The following is a 15,826-nucleotide window of genomic DNA, read 5'->3' on the forward strand; positions in this document are numbered from 1 at the left end:
GCTATCCTAGGCAGAGACAGTTGTGGGCGAAACTGGGAGGACAGTTGTGGGTGAGCAGGCAGAAGGGCCAATCCCTACCAGCCACCAGGCACCATTAAAGTAAGACCCGCCCATTTTTGTCTCCTCTCTGGGATCGCTCTTTGAAAGCATTTGGGTAATTAGAGCCTCCTCTGCTGCCTTTGGTTGTTAGTTTTAGTGGATTAATTATCTGCCATGTCAAGAGATTTCCCCCGATCCCTTTGAGATTCTTTCCCTGCTGTGGCTGTTCTGTGTCCTGTGAAAGCGAGCCGGTTCCGAAGCTTCTGTGCTAAGTGTAACAAACCTCCAGAAAGATACCTCCCAGGGAGAAAGGGTGGAGGTGGGGCTGGGGCCCAGGAACTCTGCGACTCAAAAGAACCCTGCTGTGTAAACAAAGACAAGACTTTGGGCCTTTGATCTTTCTTTACCTTAGCTCGGGCCTTGGGGGCTCATTTACATATTACAGCCCTCCTTCACATACTTTGTTACATGTAGTTCTTCTTGCTGCTTCATGCATTGTGTGTCTCATTAGCATCTCCAGTCTCCACCCACAGGTGTGTGTGTTTTTGGAATATAAGGATTCAGCCATGTTTGGTACTGGAGTTATCTGGGCCTGCAGATAACTTTCTGTGAGGGCTTGTCGACCTCTCCCCTGACTCTCCTCAGTGGGTCATGTAGAATGTATAGTGAATGGCTGAGCAAAACAGGCATGAGCCCAGCTGTGGTCGGATCTTTCAGAGAAAGACGCATAAAATGCTCGTCATAAAAGATTAGCAGGGGCTAATATCTTAGTCAGGGTCTCTATTCCTGTACAAACATCATAACTAAGAAGCAGGTTGGGGAGGAAAGGGTTTATTCAGCTTACACTTCCACATTGCTGTTCATCACCAAAGGAAGTCAGGACTGGAACTCAAGCAGGTCAGGAAGCAGGAGCTGATGCGGAGGCCATGGAGGGATGTTTCTTACTGGCTTACTTCCCCTGGCTTGCTCAGCTTGCTCTCTTATAGAACCCAAGACCACCAGCCCGGGGATGGCATCACCCACAAGGAGCCCTCCCTGCTTGATCACTAGTTGAGAAAATGCCTTACAGCTGGGTCTCATGGAAGCATTTCCTCAACGAAGGCCCCTTTCTCTGTGATAACTCCAGCTTATGTCAAGTTGACACACAAAACCAGCCAGTACAGCTAGGTTGACTTGGAAGGCCAAGGATGCACCGGTGCCAGCGTGATTTGATCAGAGGCCTAGAGAGGGAGTTATCCAGGCAAAGTGTTGTATAGTAAGTTCCCTAGGTGGATGGATGGAAAGATGTAAAGACACCAGCATTGAAGAAAGCCCAGGCTGGGCCAGCAGAGCTCAGAACAGCCAGAGTATGTCAAGCACTAAAATAAATAAATAAACAAACAAACAAATAAATAAATAACCAACCAACCCTGAGCAGCTGTGTCAGAACACAGGCCAAGAGTGGAGTTGTGTGAGAATCGTGTGCTTGTGAGAAAACTCCAGGAAAACAAGTCTTGTGGCCTCTGTGCTTGTGAGAAAACTCCAGGAAAACAAGTCTTGTGGCCTCAGATTCTTCAAATCACGTGTGGGAGTATGTCTTTGCACTTCTCCCAGGTGTAGCAGGCAGGAGTGAGCTTACTTTCGCTGTTGTCATTCATGTGCCTCTATGGAAACATGTTTTTGCCATGTGTGGTCTGTCCTTGTGATTGAACACCTTAGTCACGTGACTCTCAACCCTCGGAGTATAAATTGTCTGACGCTCTGAATAAAGTTGGCTTTTGCGTGAGACTTTAGGCCACTTCATTTTAAGGCTCCGCTCCCCCAGTTCACACTCCCAACCAGATCAGTAAGTGGAACTGAAGTTTCCCAGCAGAGGCAGTAGTGAGATGGCCCGGGACAGGTGGACACGTTAAGACGATGCTGCAGACTGAGCAGGGCCCAGTGTGTAAGCTAAGACATTTGTTTCCCATTCTTGGACAGTGTGAATGGGGCCTCTTCCAAGCAGTGGTTTGGAGACCACAGTTCTCTCCTCCGTGTATCTTTGCCAGTTCGACAAGCTGCCAAGACTGAGTGTTGGTCTATATGGAGGATACAGGAGCATATTCTGACCTACAGGGTGCTCCCGTTTTATACTCCCCAACGTGCAGAGAACAGAAGTGCCATTGATGTAATCCATTGGAGGAGATGGGGCAGGTGCCACAGGCCTGATGGGCCATGTAAAGTTCTGGCTCACTCATAGCACACCAGGTGAGGCTGCATGTGTGGTAAACTTATTATTGGTGAACCCACCTGGTAATATGGCCCCCATCACAAGGTTCCCACACACTCTGCTTCAGACCTCTTACTTAGTTCCTGTACAGGCTCTGTTGGCCTGTTAGGACAACACTGCCTTCCTGTTAGGACAGAAAAAGCCTTCTGACCACCAGAATAGAATCACTGGCCTGAGTGGAAACACAGCGTTCCAGTCTGGCTGATAGAGAGAGGTTTGAATGAGGACACCCGTATAGTCTTGTGTATCAGCATGCTTAGTCCCCAGAGGGTGACTGTTTGAAAGGATTAGGAGGTGTTTTGTGGCCTTGCTGGAGGAGGTGGACTCTGGGGTTTCAGAAGCCCACACCAGGTCCAGTGTCACTCCCTCTCCCTGCTGTCTACAGATCAGGATAAAAAGTTCTTAGCTCTGTTCCAGCACAGTGCCTGGCTGCGTGCCGCCATGCTCCCTGCCGCCATGCTCCCTGCCATGATGGTCATAGACTCACCCTCTGAAACCGTAAGCAGGCTCCCAATTAAATGCTTTCTTTCCTAAGAGTTGCCTTGGCCATGGTGTCCCTTCACAGCAATAGAACAGTGACTAAGATAGCTGGGCTCCATCACTGGGCTGAGGACCCCCTCCTGGGAAGGTGGACTTAGCATAAGCAATGCCAGAAGACATTGAGTAGCTCCCTCTTCTAAGACCTCTCTTCCAGCTCTGTGTCTGATCTCCATGCCAGGTCCAGTGGCCTTTCCCCTTCTCCCTCCATCTGCCCCCGCCAAGCAGCTGTGAGGCTCAGGGTTTGCCTGTCCCCAAGGTCTTTCTTTTAAATTCTAATACGGTTGCCCTTGTGTTTTCATTTGAGTCCATTCTTCAATTCTTTTATTAGAGAGACTGAGGACCCCACAGTGTGGCCTGGGACACCCTGTGTCACTCCCACCCTCAGGCCTAGACTACCTCAGCACTTATCTCAAGGCTCTGAGCTGATGTAGAATGGCCATTCACACAGATGTGATGTAAACCATCCCTTCTGGAGCACTGAGTCCTGGCTGCCATCTGTGGCCACATTGTCACAGTATCAAGCCATCTTTGCAGTTTAGTCAATGAACAGGGGACACAGAGAGAGTCTCTGAACATGCCTGTCATCCCTGCTCAAAAAAGGGAAAAAGTCACTGGCTTCCTCTCTCTCTCTCTCTCTCTCTCTCTCTCTCTCTCTCTCTCTCTCTCTCCTCTCTCGTTGGGAGAATCAACATTGACCCAACCCATCTGTTTTCTGTTTCTTTTTTTTGTTGTTCTTTTCATTCTTTTCTTTTCTTTCTTTCCATCCTTCCTACCTTCCTTCCTTCCTTTCTTTCCTTCTTTTGAGGCAGGGTTTCTCTGAGCTCTGGCTGTCTGTCCTGGCACTCACTCTAGCTTTGAACTCAGAGATCCACCAGCCTCTGCCTCCTGAGTGCTGGGATCCGTCAGGCATCACCGTGCCTAGCAACTGTTCTTTCCAGGCTCCTCCTGTTCTGTCCCTCTCCAGCCAGCCAAGTGCCCAACCTCCCTCCCGCCCAGATGTCCTTCCTGCCACACGACCACCTCTTCCCAACCACTGTTCAAATCCCCTGCCCTTCAGTGGGAGCCCTCATCCAAGTCTCACCTTCTCCGGTAGAAATAAGCTTGCTGTCCTGGGGGTTCAGGAGGACTTACTACGCAAAGATTTAGATAATGCAGACATTATAAATCACGCCAATATGATAAATCCCTTTTTATAGTTAATAAATATCCGCCCCCACATCACCAGTCCTTTGACATCTATCTTTCCAATTCACTGTAGGCTTCTTGAATAAATAAGGTCTCCCTGTTATACCTAGCACAACCTCAGATCAAAAAGAAGAAAGGGGTGGTAAAGGAGACAGAGAATTATTATTAATGGTTTTCTGTCATTCCTGCCGTTGAACAAGAGAGATGCTAAAAACAATTTTTTATTTGCTATTTTAACATGCAATCCCTTAATTTAATTGACATAATTAACCATATTTATGGGGTAGGGCTATTATAATTTGATACATTATATAATATATCATGGTCAAAATAGAACAGTCTTGGGCAGTTCGGGGAGGGTTGCCTTTTCAACCCCACAGGGAGGCTGTCGGGAGGGAAGCAGAGATCTATGCACAGCTTCCTGCCTGTCTGTGGGCTTTTGCCAATTCAGGAAGTGAGTCTGAGGGTTTCATGGAGTGTTCAGTGATAAATATTCTGACCTTCATATTCACGATCCTTTTCTCTGGCAAACAAGAAGTCGCAAGATCTCAGCTCGTCCCAGAGAATCTACATCCTGGATTTTCTGTTATCAAAATCTATTTTGCTTTGTTTGGGGTGTTGTTGTTTTGAAATAAGGTCCTTTGGGGGGTTATAGGCATGAGCCATAGCTTAAAATTTTGTTGTTTTTGTTTGTTCGTTTATCTGTTTCTTGAGACAGTCTTACTACGTAGTTCTGGCTGTCACTCTGTAGACCAGGTAGGCCTTGAACTCACAGAGAACCTCACTTGCCTCTGCCTCCTGAGTACTGGGATTAAATATATGCATCACCATGCTGGGGGTTAAGAGTTTTTAATTGACATATGGCTGGGGATTTAGCTCAGTGGTAGAGCGCTTACCTAGGAAGCGCAAGGCCCTGGGTTCGGTCCCCAGCTCCGAAAAAAAGAACCAAAAAAAAAATTGACATAATTGACCATATCTTTGGGGTGGGCTATTATAATTTGATACATGTATATAATATATCATGGTCAAAACAGGACAGTTAGCATTTCTCTCTCTCTCTTTCTCTCTCTCTCTCTCTCTCTCTCTCTCTCTCTCTCTTTTTCCTTTTCTGGAGCTGAGAAACGAACTCAGAGCCTTGCGCTTGCTAGGCAAGCGCTCTACCACTGAGCTAAATCCCCAACCCTAACCGTTAGCATTTCTGTACCTTGAACATTATCATTTGTCCGTATTGGGAACCCTTAGACCTCTCTCTGGTCATTAGAATTGAAGAGTGGATTGCTAGAGACCATAGTTGATCTCTGCGGCATCTCCCTGTATCTGATTGTATTTTGGGAACCAATAGCCACCAGCCTATGGCTGTCATGTGACACACTACACCAGAGGCAAGAGAGGACATCAGACCAACAGCCCATATTTCAGAGTCATCAGATTGGTGGGTTTTGCTCCTCATAGACTCTGCACCATCCTCTGGCAAAAAAGGGTCCCCAATACGGTGTGGCCCTCCACACTGTTTGCAAACCTGCCTGACTCTGTCAGAGGGAAAGCTCAGCTCTACTCAGTTTGTCTCCCTCTCTCAATGGGTTTTCCAAATGCAGTTTGGAAGTAGGCATTCTGAATGCAGGTGGTTCCCACTGGGACAAGGGGAAGGTAGTGGGGGTGGCAAGACTCTCCTACCCGCTTTGATAATGTGATTATTCAAGAGAGGGAAGGAAGATCTCTCTCTCTCTCTCTTTCTCTCTCTCTCTCTCTCTCTCTCTCTCTCTCTCTCACACACACACACACACACACACACACACACGCACATACACGCACACACACTACAGAATGACTCAGCCAGCACAGTCTCAGAGTCTGCCCTTTGGTGAGTCCTGTCATAAGTACGTGTGTAATGTAGTTTAGGTAAGTCAGAATTGGTTGCGTAAGAAAGAAGCCAGTGCAAGTTCGGGCTATCAGGAAGAACCAAGTCTTTGGAAACCTTAGGAGAACTGTCTGTGGGAATTTGTGGTCAAAGGTGACAATTCGAAGGGGACCTACACTTCAGGGACCTTCCAGGCAGCTGTCCCCTGAGACTGAGCTTTCCAACGCGGACATGAAGACTTGGCGGCGAGCCTTTAATATGTCCTTCTTTTGACTCAGCTGCAGAGCAGTGTAGTGGTCTTTGCCTACTCTCCCAAGCGTGCTTTCAGATGTCCTTGGAGAAAGATCCTCTTCTGGACCTTGGTTCATATGAGAAAGCCTGAGAGCTTCTCCGAATATAAAACTTCCTTCATTTCTACTGGGTTACTGCCAAGAGCCAGGAAAGGCAAGAACAAGCCGCCTTGCTATTGGTGCTCAGACCTTTGGCAAGCAGAACCTCATGGGCCTCCCGGCAGTGATTATAGGGTTTGGGTAACACCGGGGTTTGGGCAGTGGACAGCAATAGTGTGGGGGGCTGTTCTTGGAAAAATGCCACCCTGCTTCAGTTTTCTGCACCGTAACTGTCACTGCTACAGCTGGAGTGTGGGTTCCTGGGATCGCGATGGATATGCCCGGACCCCAGCAGCACAGAGAGGCCAGACCCGCCTGACAGCCATCACGGCTAAACCACAAGCAAAGCCCCCTTTCCAAATTAACTATTAAATTAGTATCATTTCATCCTTGTCCAAAAATGTGCTCAGAGCCCAGACACGTCTTTCCTGCTTGCTGGGATATAAATTGTGCCACGCAAGAAAAAAATCTCAGTTCTCAGAGCGGCCTTTGGGTCCTCTCTACGGATCTGTGGCTAGGATTTCACCAAATGCCGTGGCGGGGGTCAGGAAGCATTTTCTTCTTTCATCCTAAGCCAGAAAACAGACGGCCCAGCCTATGCCGCACTCGCCTTAATCCTAGGCTGAGGGTGAGTATTTTTGGTTAGTCTCCCCTTTTTTATACACACAGTGTCTATTTATAGCCATTCGTTGTTAGACTCCACCAATTACTTGAAAACCGTGTATTTAGAGAGAGACAGACTGAGATGGCGAGCTGGATGAGTAGCCAGCACGCTGCATTGGATTGGCTCATGTGCGGCAGGATCAGAGTGGAGCTGTGGTTGGCACACAGATGCTGGGCCAGGACAGACCATCTGCTAGCACTTTAACTAGAAGACGACAAGACAAAATGCACGCCTGCCTTATCTAAGCTCACTGGCCCCCAAGTTCATGTCTCTAAAGTCGTTCTGTGCAAGAAGCCCAGTACCGACTGGGACCATGGCAGCTAACCTTCCTTGTCTTGTTCGGCCATCAGAGAAGCTTCCTCCTGCAGCAGATGGGAACGAACACAGAGCCCACAGCCGGGCACTGCACAGAGAGTGAGAGGCCTGGGAACACTAGCCCTAAATGGGGTGTCTCCATCAAATCCCCTCAGGGCTCAGGGAACTCGGTGGAAGAGGAGGCAGAAAGAATGGAGGAGCCATTACACTAAGAGAATAAGGCCCTCTAAAGCAGCGGGATCCATGCATGGAGAAATTTAGAGACTGAAGCAGTGGCCTGCAGGGGTCTGAACCAGGAGAAGTGGGCACACCCCACCCCTAACCCAGAAGCAATCTTCTGTTGATGACCACTTACAAATGAACATCTAGTTTCTCTGGGGGAGTCTCACTGCACAAACAAACAACTCTTAAGGTAGACTGAGTGCCCTGCAGGAGATGCGGACAGAAGTGAGCTGGAGGGCAGCTTTGGAGGCCCCTTGTCTCGGAATGTCATGCCTGGCTTCCCTTTTTTTTTTTCAATTGTATGCTTTAGTTAGTGTGTGTGTGTGTGTGTGTGTGTGTGTGTGTGTGTGTGTGTGTAAAGTCTTTTACTTCTCTATTTTTCCCTTTGCACATATATTATGACTTCCGATGTGGTGTTTATGGGATTCCCAATTATGGGAATAACTAGGCCTCTGCATCTATAGATGTTTCTTGTGCCTTTCTAGGATTATTTTTCTGTTTGTTTGTTTTGTCCTATTCCAATGCATTGGTTTTTGTTTTATCTTATTGTATCTTACTCTATTTTACTTATTTTTATTTAATATTAATGTATTCCATAATGTTATTATTTTTTATTGCTTGTTTTCTAAAGAGAGACAAAAAGGGGGGTGGCTTCAGATGGGAAGGGAGGGGAGGGGACCCTGGGAGGAGTAGAGGGGGCAAACTGGAGAAGTAGAGGGGGAAACTAGAGGAGTAAAGGGGAGAACTGGAGGAGTAGAGGGGAAACTGGAGATGTAGAGGGGGAAAACTGGAGGTGTAGAGGGGGGAACTGGAGGTGTATAGAGGGGGGAACTGGAGGAGTAGAGGGGAAACTGGAGGTGTAGAGAGGGGAACTGGAGGAGTAGAGAGGGGAAACTGGAGGAGTAGAGAGGGAAACTGGAGGAGTAGAGGGGGAACTGGAGGAGTAGAGAGGGAAACTGGAGTAGAAGGGGGAACTGGAGGAGTAGAGGGGGAGCTGGAGGTGTAGAGGGGGAACTGGAGGAGTAGAGGGGGAACTGGAGGAGTAGAGGGGGGAACTGGAGGAGTAGATGGGGGAACTGGAGGAGTAGATGGGGGAACTGGAGGAGTAGAGGGGGGAACTGGAGGAGTAGATGGGGGAACTGGAGGTGTAGAGGGGGAACTGGAGGAGTAGAGGGGGAACTGGAGGAGTAGAGGGGGGAACTGGAGGAGTAGATGGGGGAACTGGAGGAGTAGAGGGGGGAACTGGAGGAGTAGAGGGGGAACTGGAGGAGTAGAGGGGGAACTGGAGGAGTAGAGTGGGGAACTGGAGGTGTAGAGGGGGAAACTGGGAAAAGTAGGGGGAAACTGGAAGAGTAGAGAGAAGAAACCATAAAGGGGATATATTATGTGGGAAAAATCTAATTTTAAATCGTAGAAAGAAAACATAAATAGAAGCCCAATGTAATCCCTGTTTTCATCCTGTCCTGCCAGCCAAATTCCGAGGCTCCTTTCCTGCCTCCTCCTCGCATCCTCTCTGTGACCACTCTCCCATGCCTCAGTCCCCTCAGATCCTCTCTGTGACTGCTTTCCTGTGCCTCAGTCGAGTTCCCAGCTCTCGTTCCTCTGCATCTTTCTGCACTGGCTTTCTGCAGCACCCACCCTTTGCCCGTTTCTCTGCCCAGCCTGTATAATTCTTCCACTTTAGTTATAGCAGGCAGAGTTGGGCTAAGGCACCTGGATAAGGAATCTGGAACACCAGAGAGGGGATGCTCATTAGAGCTTCCTGATGCACTGTCTAGTGCAAAGGATTTCTCTGACTTTTACTTCCCTTGGGCCACAAGGCTAACAAAAGGCCTGCGGCATGCGGCACAAAATAAAGGTTAGGGAGCCAGAAAAACCGTAGAGAGCAGGAGGGGCTCAAGAGGTTGAACCTTAGTTCATAGCCAAGGCCAAAATTAAGAGATAAATGGTAAATTCCTTTTCTGAAAATGCAGGGCTGGATGGAAGGGGCGGTGAGTGAGTGAAACAAGAAGGCCGGATGCTGGCCATGTGGTACCTGGGTCAGTCCTGGGGTTAGAGCCATGAAGGATTCCACAGAGAGAGGAATGTGAGTAGGTGGTGAGATCATGAAGTCCTGGTGAGACGTTGAGTTCCAATCTGGAGAATAAAAACAGTGAAAAGATGAACAGAGAAAGCTGTAAAAGAGAAAGAGGAATCCGGGGTGTCTTAGTTAGGGTTTCCTTTGCTAGGAAGAGACACCAGGACCAAGACGACTCTTATAAGACAACACTTAATCGGGGCTGGCTTACAGGTTCAGAAGTTCAGTCCATTATCATCAAGGCGGGAACACGGCAGCGTCCAGGCAGGCACGGTGCAGGAGGAGCTGAGAGTTCTACATCTTTATCTCAAGGCTACTAGGCGAAGACTGGCTCCCATGTGCTTAGGAGGAGGGTCTTAAAACCCATGCCCACAGTGCTACACCTTCTCCAACAAGGCCACGCCTCCCAATAGTGCCACTCCCTGGGCCAAGCGTATTCAAACCACCACATGAGGGGATGGTTAAATGGATGAAGCCCTTACACGGAGTGAGGGCCAGAGTTCCCATCCTCAGCATCTAGTTAGAGGTGTTTGGGCATCCCCACTGCCTAAATACCAGCACTCGGGACACAGGCTCCGAGGACAATGTGTCTGGTTACTGCTAGCTGAGCAGAATGGTACACTCCAGGTTCAGAGAAGTTTGCTTACTATCTCAGTAAGTAAATTAGAGAACACCGGAAGGAGACACTTGATATCAATTTCAGGCTTCTGTATGTACATGTGTGCGCTATGCAGGTACATGCATGTGCACACAAGTGTACACATACACAGGCACACATGCACATGCAGAAAAAGGAAAAAGTACAGGATGGGGTTGGGGATTTAGCTCAGTGGTAGAGCACTTGCCTAGCAAGCGTAAGGCCCTGGGTTCGGTCCCCAGCTCCGAAAAAAAGAAAAAAGAAAAAAAAAAAGTACAGGAAGCTGCAAAAGAATGTCGGCATGAGTTCCGGTTGATGGGGTCTTCTTTTCTGGGACATGCTCTGACAGCCCTGCCTTTGTATGCATCTTCCTTACTTAGAGATGGAAAAGGGGACTCTAAAGGGACAAGACCTTTGCAAAAAGAGAGCTGGTCTTTCTGCTAGGATCCCAGCCCACCTCTCCCCCATCCCCAGGGCCTTTCTATGTAAGCCCAGGTTAGGCTTAAACTCTCAATCCTCTACCCTCGGCATCCAGCGTGCTGGGATTACAGGCATGTGCCATCGTGTTTCATCTTCAGGCTTGCATAACCTGACATACCCATCTTGTTCAGAGCCCAGCCCGCCCCATGAACCCTCCCAGGGAAGACATATTCTCCTTCGGACACTCCCTAACAACACGTGTTTGTTGCATATTTAACAATGTGGGGCGTTTGAACCAAATCATCTTTTCCTAACTGGTCACACCCTGGCTTCTTTTATTCTGAGGATTTGGTAGGTAGCAGCTACAGTGATCGAGATAGGTATCTGCTTTATAGAAAAATGAACGCATCAGATTAGTCATTCAGGACTTAGGACAAACTAAACATGCCAGTCTCCTTCAGATACCAATGGTGCCGGCTTCATTGTTCAGTGTTGTCCCCAACTGACAGTTCAGGGAGTACTTGCTTTCTGTTCCTTGCCTGACACTGTTCGATTGACACTCCTGGCTAGTGTCAGACATGACCCAACTGCTGAGATTCCCCATAAACAGGCTCCTTCCTGAGTAGTCGCTATGCACAGCCCAGCAGTGATTAACACTGAGCTCGGTCTAGGTTGAGTGTCTTTTCACAGGGACTTTTAAAATATCAACTTCGGACCGACTGAGAGGGAGTCAGAGAAACTGACTTTGTAAACTGAAAATTATGGACTTAGATTCATTTGAAGCACATCATGCGAACTGCATATATAAAAATAATGGCCATTTTGATTTTCCCCCGTAGGTAATAAATAACATCTGTAATATCCTTTCCCACCTTTTTCTGATTAGCTTCGTGTCTGGCATATTTTTCCCGACACTCCTGTTTCAAGTTGTAAGGATTTCGCCAAGGACAGACAGGATTCTCAGTAAGTGGTATGGGTGTAACAGAAAACTTGCACTAATCTGGTGAAAGTCCAGGAAGGAACAGGCTGTCTAATGGCTGGCAGGCGGCGACTGCTAAGTGTTTTTACAGTCAGAGCTTGATCTCCGGACCCTGAGCTTCACTCTCTCCTTGTGTCCTCACCTGGATGGGGGTCGAGGAAGGAAAGGCAGAACTGTTGCTAAGCCCTCTGTGTCTCCCCCACTGCTTCCTCCTTTGGGGGCACCCTCCTCTTGTCTCCCCAGCACCAATATTTCTTTCCTGTTCCCTCTCCTCTCTTCCTTCTAGTCCAGTCTTCGACCTTCCAGCATAACACTGGACAGGCCACATGTCACATATGCACCCATAGCCTGTGCACGCCAAGTTCTTAGCCCTTGGCATTGACTATGTCGTAACTGGTGTGGCAGAGAACATTCTAAAAGGACAGATATCGAAACAATAGATCCCCAAGAAATGGGAATTTCGCTAGGAATCTCATGCTGGGAGGAGGAAAGGGGACCAGACAGAAGGGAACTGGGGACTTGTCTCCCTGAAAGGGATTTCATGGTTTTATCAACTTGTCAGACCACCTTACAGGATGAGATTAATCCCAGATCCTGATGGGTCAGCAGTGGGTGGGATCACACTTTGCCTGGGGCTGCTTAGATGTGGGTGTTCTTGGCTCTCAGTCTGAACTCGATCTCTCTTCAGAACCATGAAGAGTTGCTGTCCCCCCACCTTGTCCTTCTTCATAATCCAGCCACGCCAGATGGATCTTTTTCTGGTTCCTGATTTTGACTTAGTTCCTTTAATTGGCTTATTGAAGACAAGTGTCTAGCCCTGAATTTCGTTCACAGACTAGGACTCCCAAGTTCGAAAACAGTGTGGCCTGGCTAAGCACCTGACCCTCTCACTTGACTTCAAGCAAAAACAAAGATGATTCTTGAGCCTGTTCAACTCTGAATTTATACAGGAATGAGAGTCGTCTTTCTGAGGCGCTCCCTGGTGTCATTGTGACAGTCTGTGAGGCTGAGTTTGAAAAACCAGTACTCAGAAAAACAGCGTGCCCTCGTGAAGTGAGCCAGAGCAGCCAGCGCCCACAGTGAGACACAGTCCGGTCGGTCACAGGTCTAGGTGTTTCAAGGAAGTCTTGCTGAAGCCATTCAAGTTTCAGTGGGAACTGTAAAATGACAGTTTCCGATGTCTGAGTGTACAGATATGATGGGGTCTGCCACAGTTCAGTATACATACCGCATTCCTATCCCACACCTCAACCCACACAAGATAATAAAATAAAAACCTTAGCAGTGCCTGCCTGGTCCCCAGCTCCAGCCACTGTTTCAGGGGGACCTTCTCTTCCCACCTGCACTAGTCAAGACTAGTGCCACTTTGGCGTCCCTGGAGTCACTGCTGCCCACACTCCTGGCAACACTCACCACTGTTGCTTACATACAATTGCCTTTCTCTACCTGGCTGTGCCCAGCGGCATCACTAGTCAGTCAGTCTGTCTGTCTGTCTGTCTGTCTGTCTCTCTCTCTCTCTCTCTCTGTTTCTCTCTCCCTCCCTCCTTCTCTCCCTCTCTCTCTCAATCTCTCTTTCCCTCCCTCCTTCTCTCTCTCTTTCTCTCTTTTCTCTCTCCCTCCCTCCTCTCCCTTTCTCTCTGTCTCTCTCTCTCATTCTCTCTCTCTCCCTCCCTACTTCACTCCCTCCCTCTCCTTCTCTCCCTCTCCCTCTCCCTGTCTCCCCTGTCCCTCTCCTTGTCCCTGTCTCCCCTGTCCCTATCTCCCTTGTCCCTCTCCCTGTCCCTCTCCCCCTCTTCCTCCTCCTCCCCACTCCTCTCTTTCCTCTCTCTCTCTCCCTCCCTCTCTCTCTCCCTCTCTCTCTCTCTCTCTCTCTCTCTCTCTCTCTCTCTCTCTCTCACACACACACACACACACACACACACACACACACACACGAGTCGACTGTGAAAATGAGTCTGTGTTTGCGGGAACCATGGCTGAATGTAGTTCTCTGCTTTCTTCGCTCTGTTCTCTTCCTTTCCTGTGTGATTCCTAAGCAGTCAGGAAGACGTCTCTCCCTGGGGATGCGCAAATAGTTAACGAGCCCACTTGGGATAATGTTTTGCAACAGGGTAAAGAAGAACTCCCCAAGATGGTGACTGCTTGGTTCTGAGGACAGTCACTCATAACAATGATAAGGGTAGATATAGTAAAAAGAGATTTGTATTTGCGGAATGGAAAATAAGTGTCCCCAAGGTCCCCACAGAAGGCAGGAAGGAAACAACGGACTGGGTAATTAAAGGAAGCGTGTGTAGGAATTAAAGGTCTGGCGTGCAGCCAGACCTCCAAGGAACTGCCAGGTTGAACACCAAGTCCTCTGTGGGACTGCCCTACATCAGTACAACAGATGCTGATGACGATGGTACCATCAGATCTCTGGGGCAGGAAGAGGGCCAGGAGCCTAGGTTGGCCCAGAGTGGGCCAGATGATAGGCTATGACTGAGCTAGCTGGGCTCAGAGAGCCAGAGTTGGGTGTCAGGGTGACTGCAGGCCCCAGCTGGTCCCAGTCTACATGAAGAATGAAAGACCTCCATTCTGCTTTACTCTGCTTTCATTTAGGGCCTGACCTGTGATAGCGAATATAAAATGTGAGTCATGTGCTCCTTGTATAACTTTCTAACCCTGTTCCCATGGCAACTGGTTCAGACCACACAGTTCCCACCCCAGGGCCGGACAGTTGGAAGCACCGATGACTTCTTTTAGTGTACTGGTTCTGTCCATGGTCCTTTTCTAATGGCAATTGCATGGTGACTCCAAAGCCATGCAAGCTGGGTCTTCACACTCCTGGGGCTGGAGGCTGACCACCCGTAGACTCTGGCTCTGCCTCATATTCATCCTCTTAGCTGGGCAGTCATTTTATACTTGTTCTACCTAGAGAGAAGCAGAGACAGAACAGTGCAATGACTTACTATGTCAACGAAAGCAGTTGTTGTAAAAGTGCACCTCGGTGTCTGGGTTCTCTCTTAGAACTACAGGGTGGTGGCATGGGGCCTGCTTCCACTAAAGTCTTCACAGCTCTCCTCATCCTTGAAGCTAGTGAAGAGGCCACTGTGGCTTTTTCCATGGTTATAAGCTAACCAGAGCACCCCAGCAAAGCATCAGAGTGGGCCAGCAAAGTATCAGCTCAGGGCAGGTTGGAGGGGGGCTTGTTCTAGCCAGCTTAATATTTAAGAAACTATTCTTGTGGGGAAACGTCTATGTTTAGACTTGTGGTGATTTTTTTAAAGATTTATTTATTTATTTATTCATTTATTACATATGAGTACACTGTAGCTGTCTTTAGACACACCAGAAGAGGGCATCAGATCTCATTACAGATGGTTGTGAGCCACCATGTGGTTGCTGGGATTTGAATCAGGACCTCTGGAAGAGCAGTCAGTGCTCTTAACCGCTGAGCCATCTCTCCAGCCCATGGTGATTTTTTAAAACAAACAAGGCAACAGTGTTCACACTCACATCTGGACATGTAAGGCCAAGCCCACCATGATTGGGACACAACTATGAGCGCCCTGAAGACTTGATCCACACATGCAGGGAGTCTCTGTCCAGCTGCAGCCAATGTGGGGTCAGGGCTGTGAGAGATGCCATCTCCCAGAAGGAGACCTCGCACCATCCAGCACAAGAAGGTGCTAGAAATTCACCTAGAGTTTAAACTTTGACTCGGAGGAAACGATTACCCTCTCCAATGGGTAACATAAGTTAAACTTCAGTATAAATTGTAAGCGATATTTACAGGGCTGGAGAGATACTACTCTAAGCCTAGGGGATCTGATGCCCACATGTACAGATATACACATGGACAAAACACTCACATACATAAAATAAAAATAACTTTTAAAAGGAGATGTTTGACCCATGTAACTAGTAACTGGCCTCCTCCTAGCAAGCAAACAGACCTGACGGAATTTCAAATCAGAAAACACTTGGACAGACAGATTTCCGAAAGAGCTAATGTTGCTGAACATCGTCAGGGAGAACATTGCACTGCTAGCAAATGCACACACATCCTTTGGATTGAAGATGGCTCCAGCATTCGGGGGGCAGAGGCATTCTATGAGTTTGTGGCTTGGTCTACACAGTGAGTTCCAGGATACTACCAAGACTCTGTCTCTAAAACAGAAAAGGGAGGGGGGAGCAAAGATGGGGAAACGGTAAGGCAAATGGGCCAGTCAGAGAATGAAAATTTAAACTGCTCTTTGTAAACCTTAAAATAA

At 48.3% G+C, this 15,826-nt stretch overlaps 1 protein-coding gene across 3 annotated transcripts in view; it reads left to right on the plus strand.

Annotated features, from left to right (window-relative positions):
• Arsb (arylsulfatase B) overlaps positions 1–15,826 on the plus strand; it is a 159,288-nt gene that overhangs the window by 135,635 nt on the left and 7,827 nt on the right.

The sequence above is a fragment of the Rattus norvegicus genome, chromosome 2, assembly GCF_036323735.1.
Source record: "Rattus norvegicus strain BN/NHsdMcwi chromosome 2, GRCr8, whole genome shotgun sequence".
Classification (NCBI taxonomy): domain Eukaryota; kingdom Metazoa; phylum Chordata; class Mammalia; order Rodentia; family Muridae; genus Rattus; species Rattus norvegicus.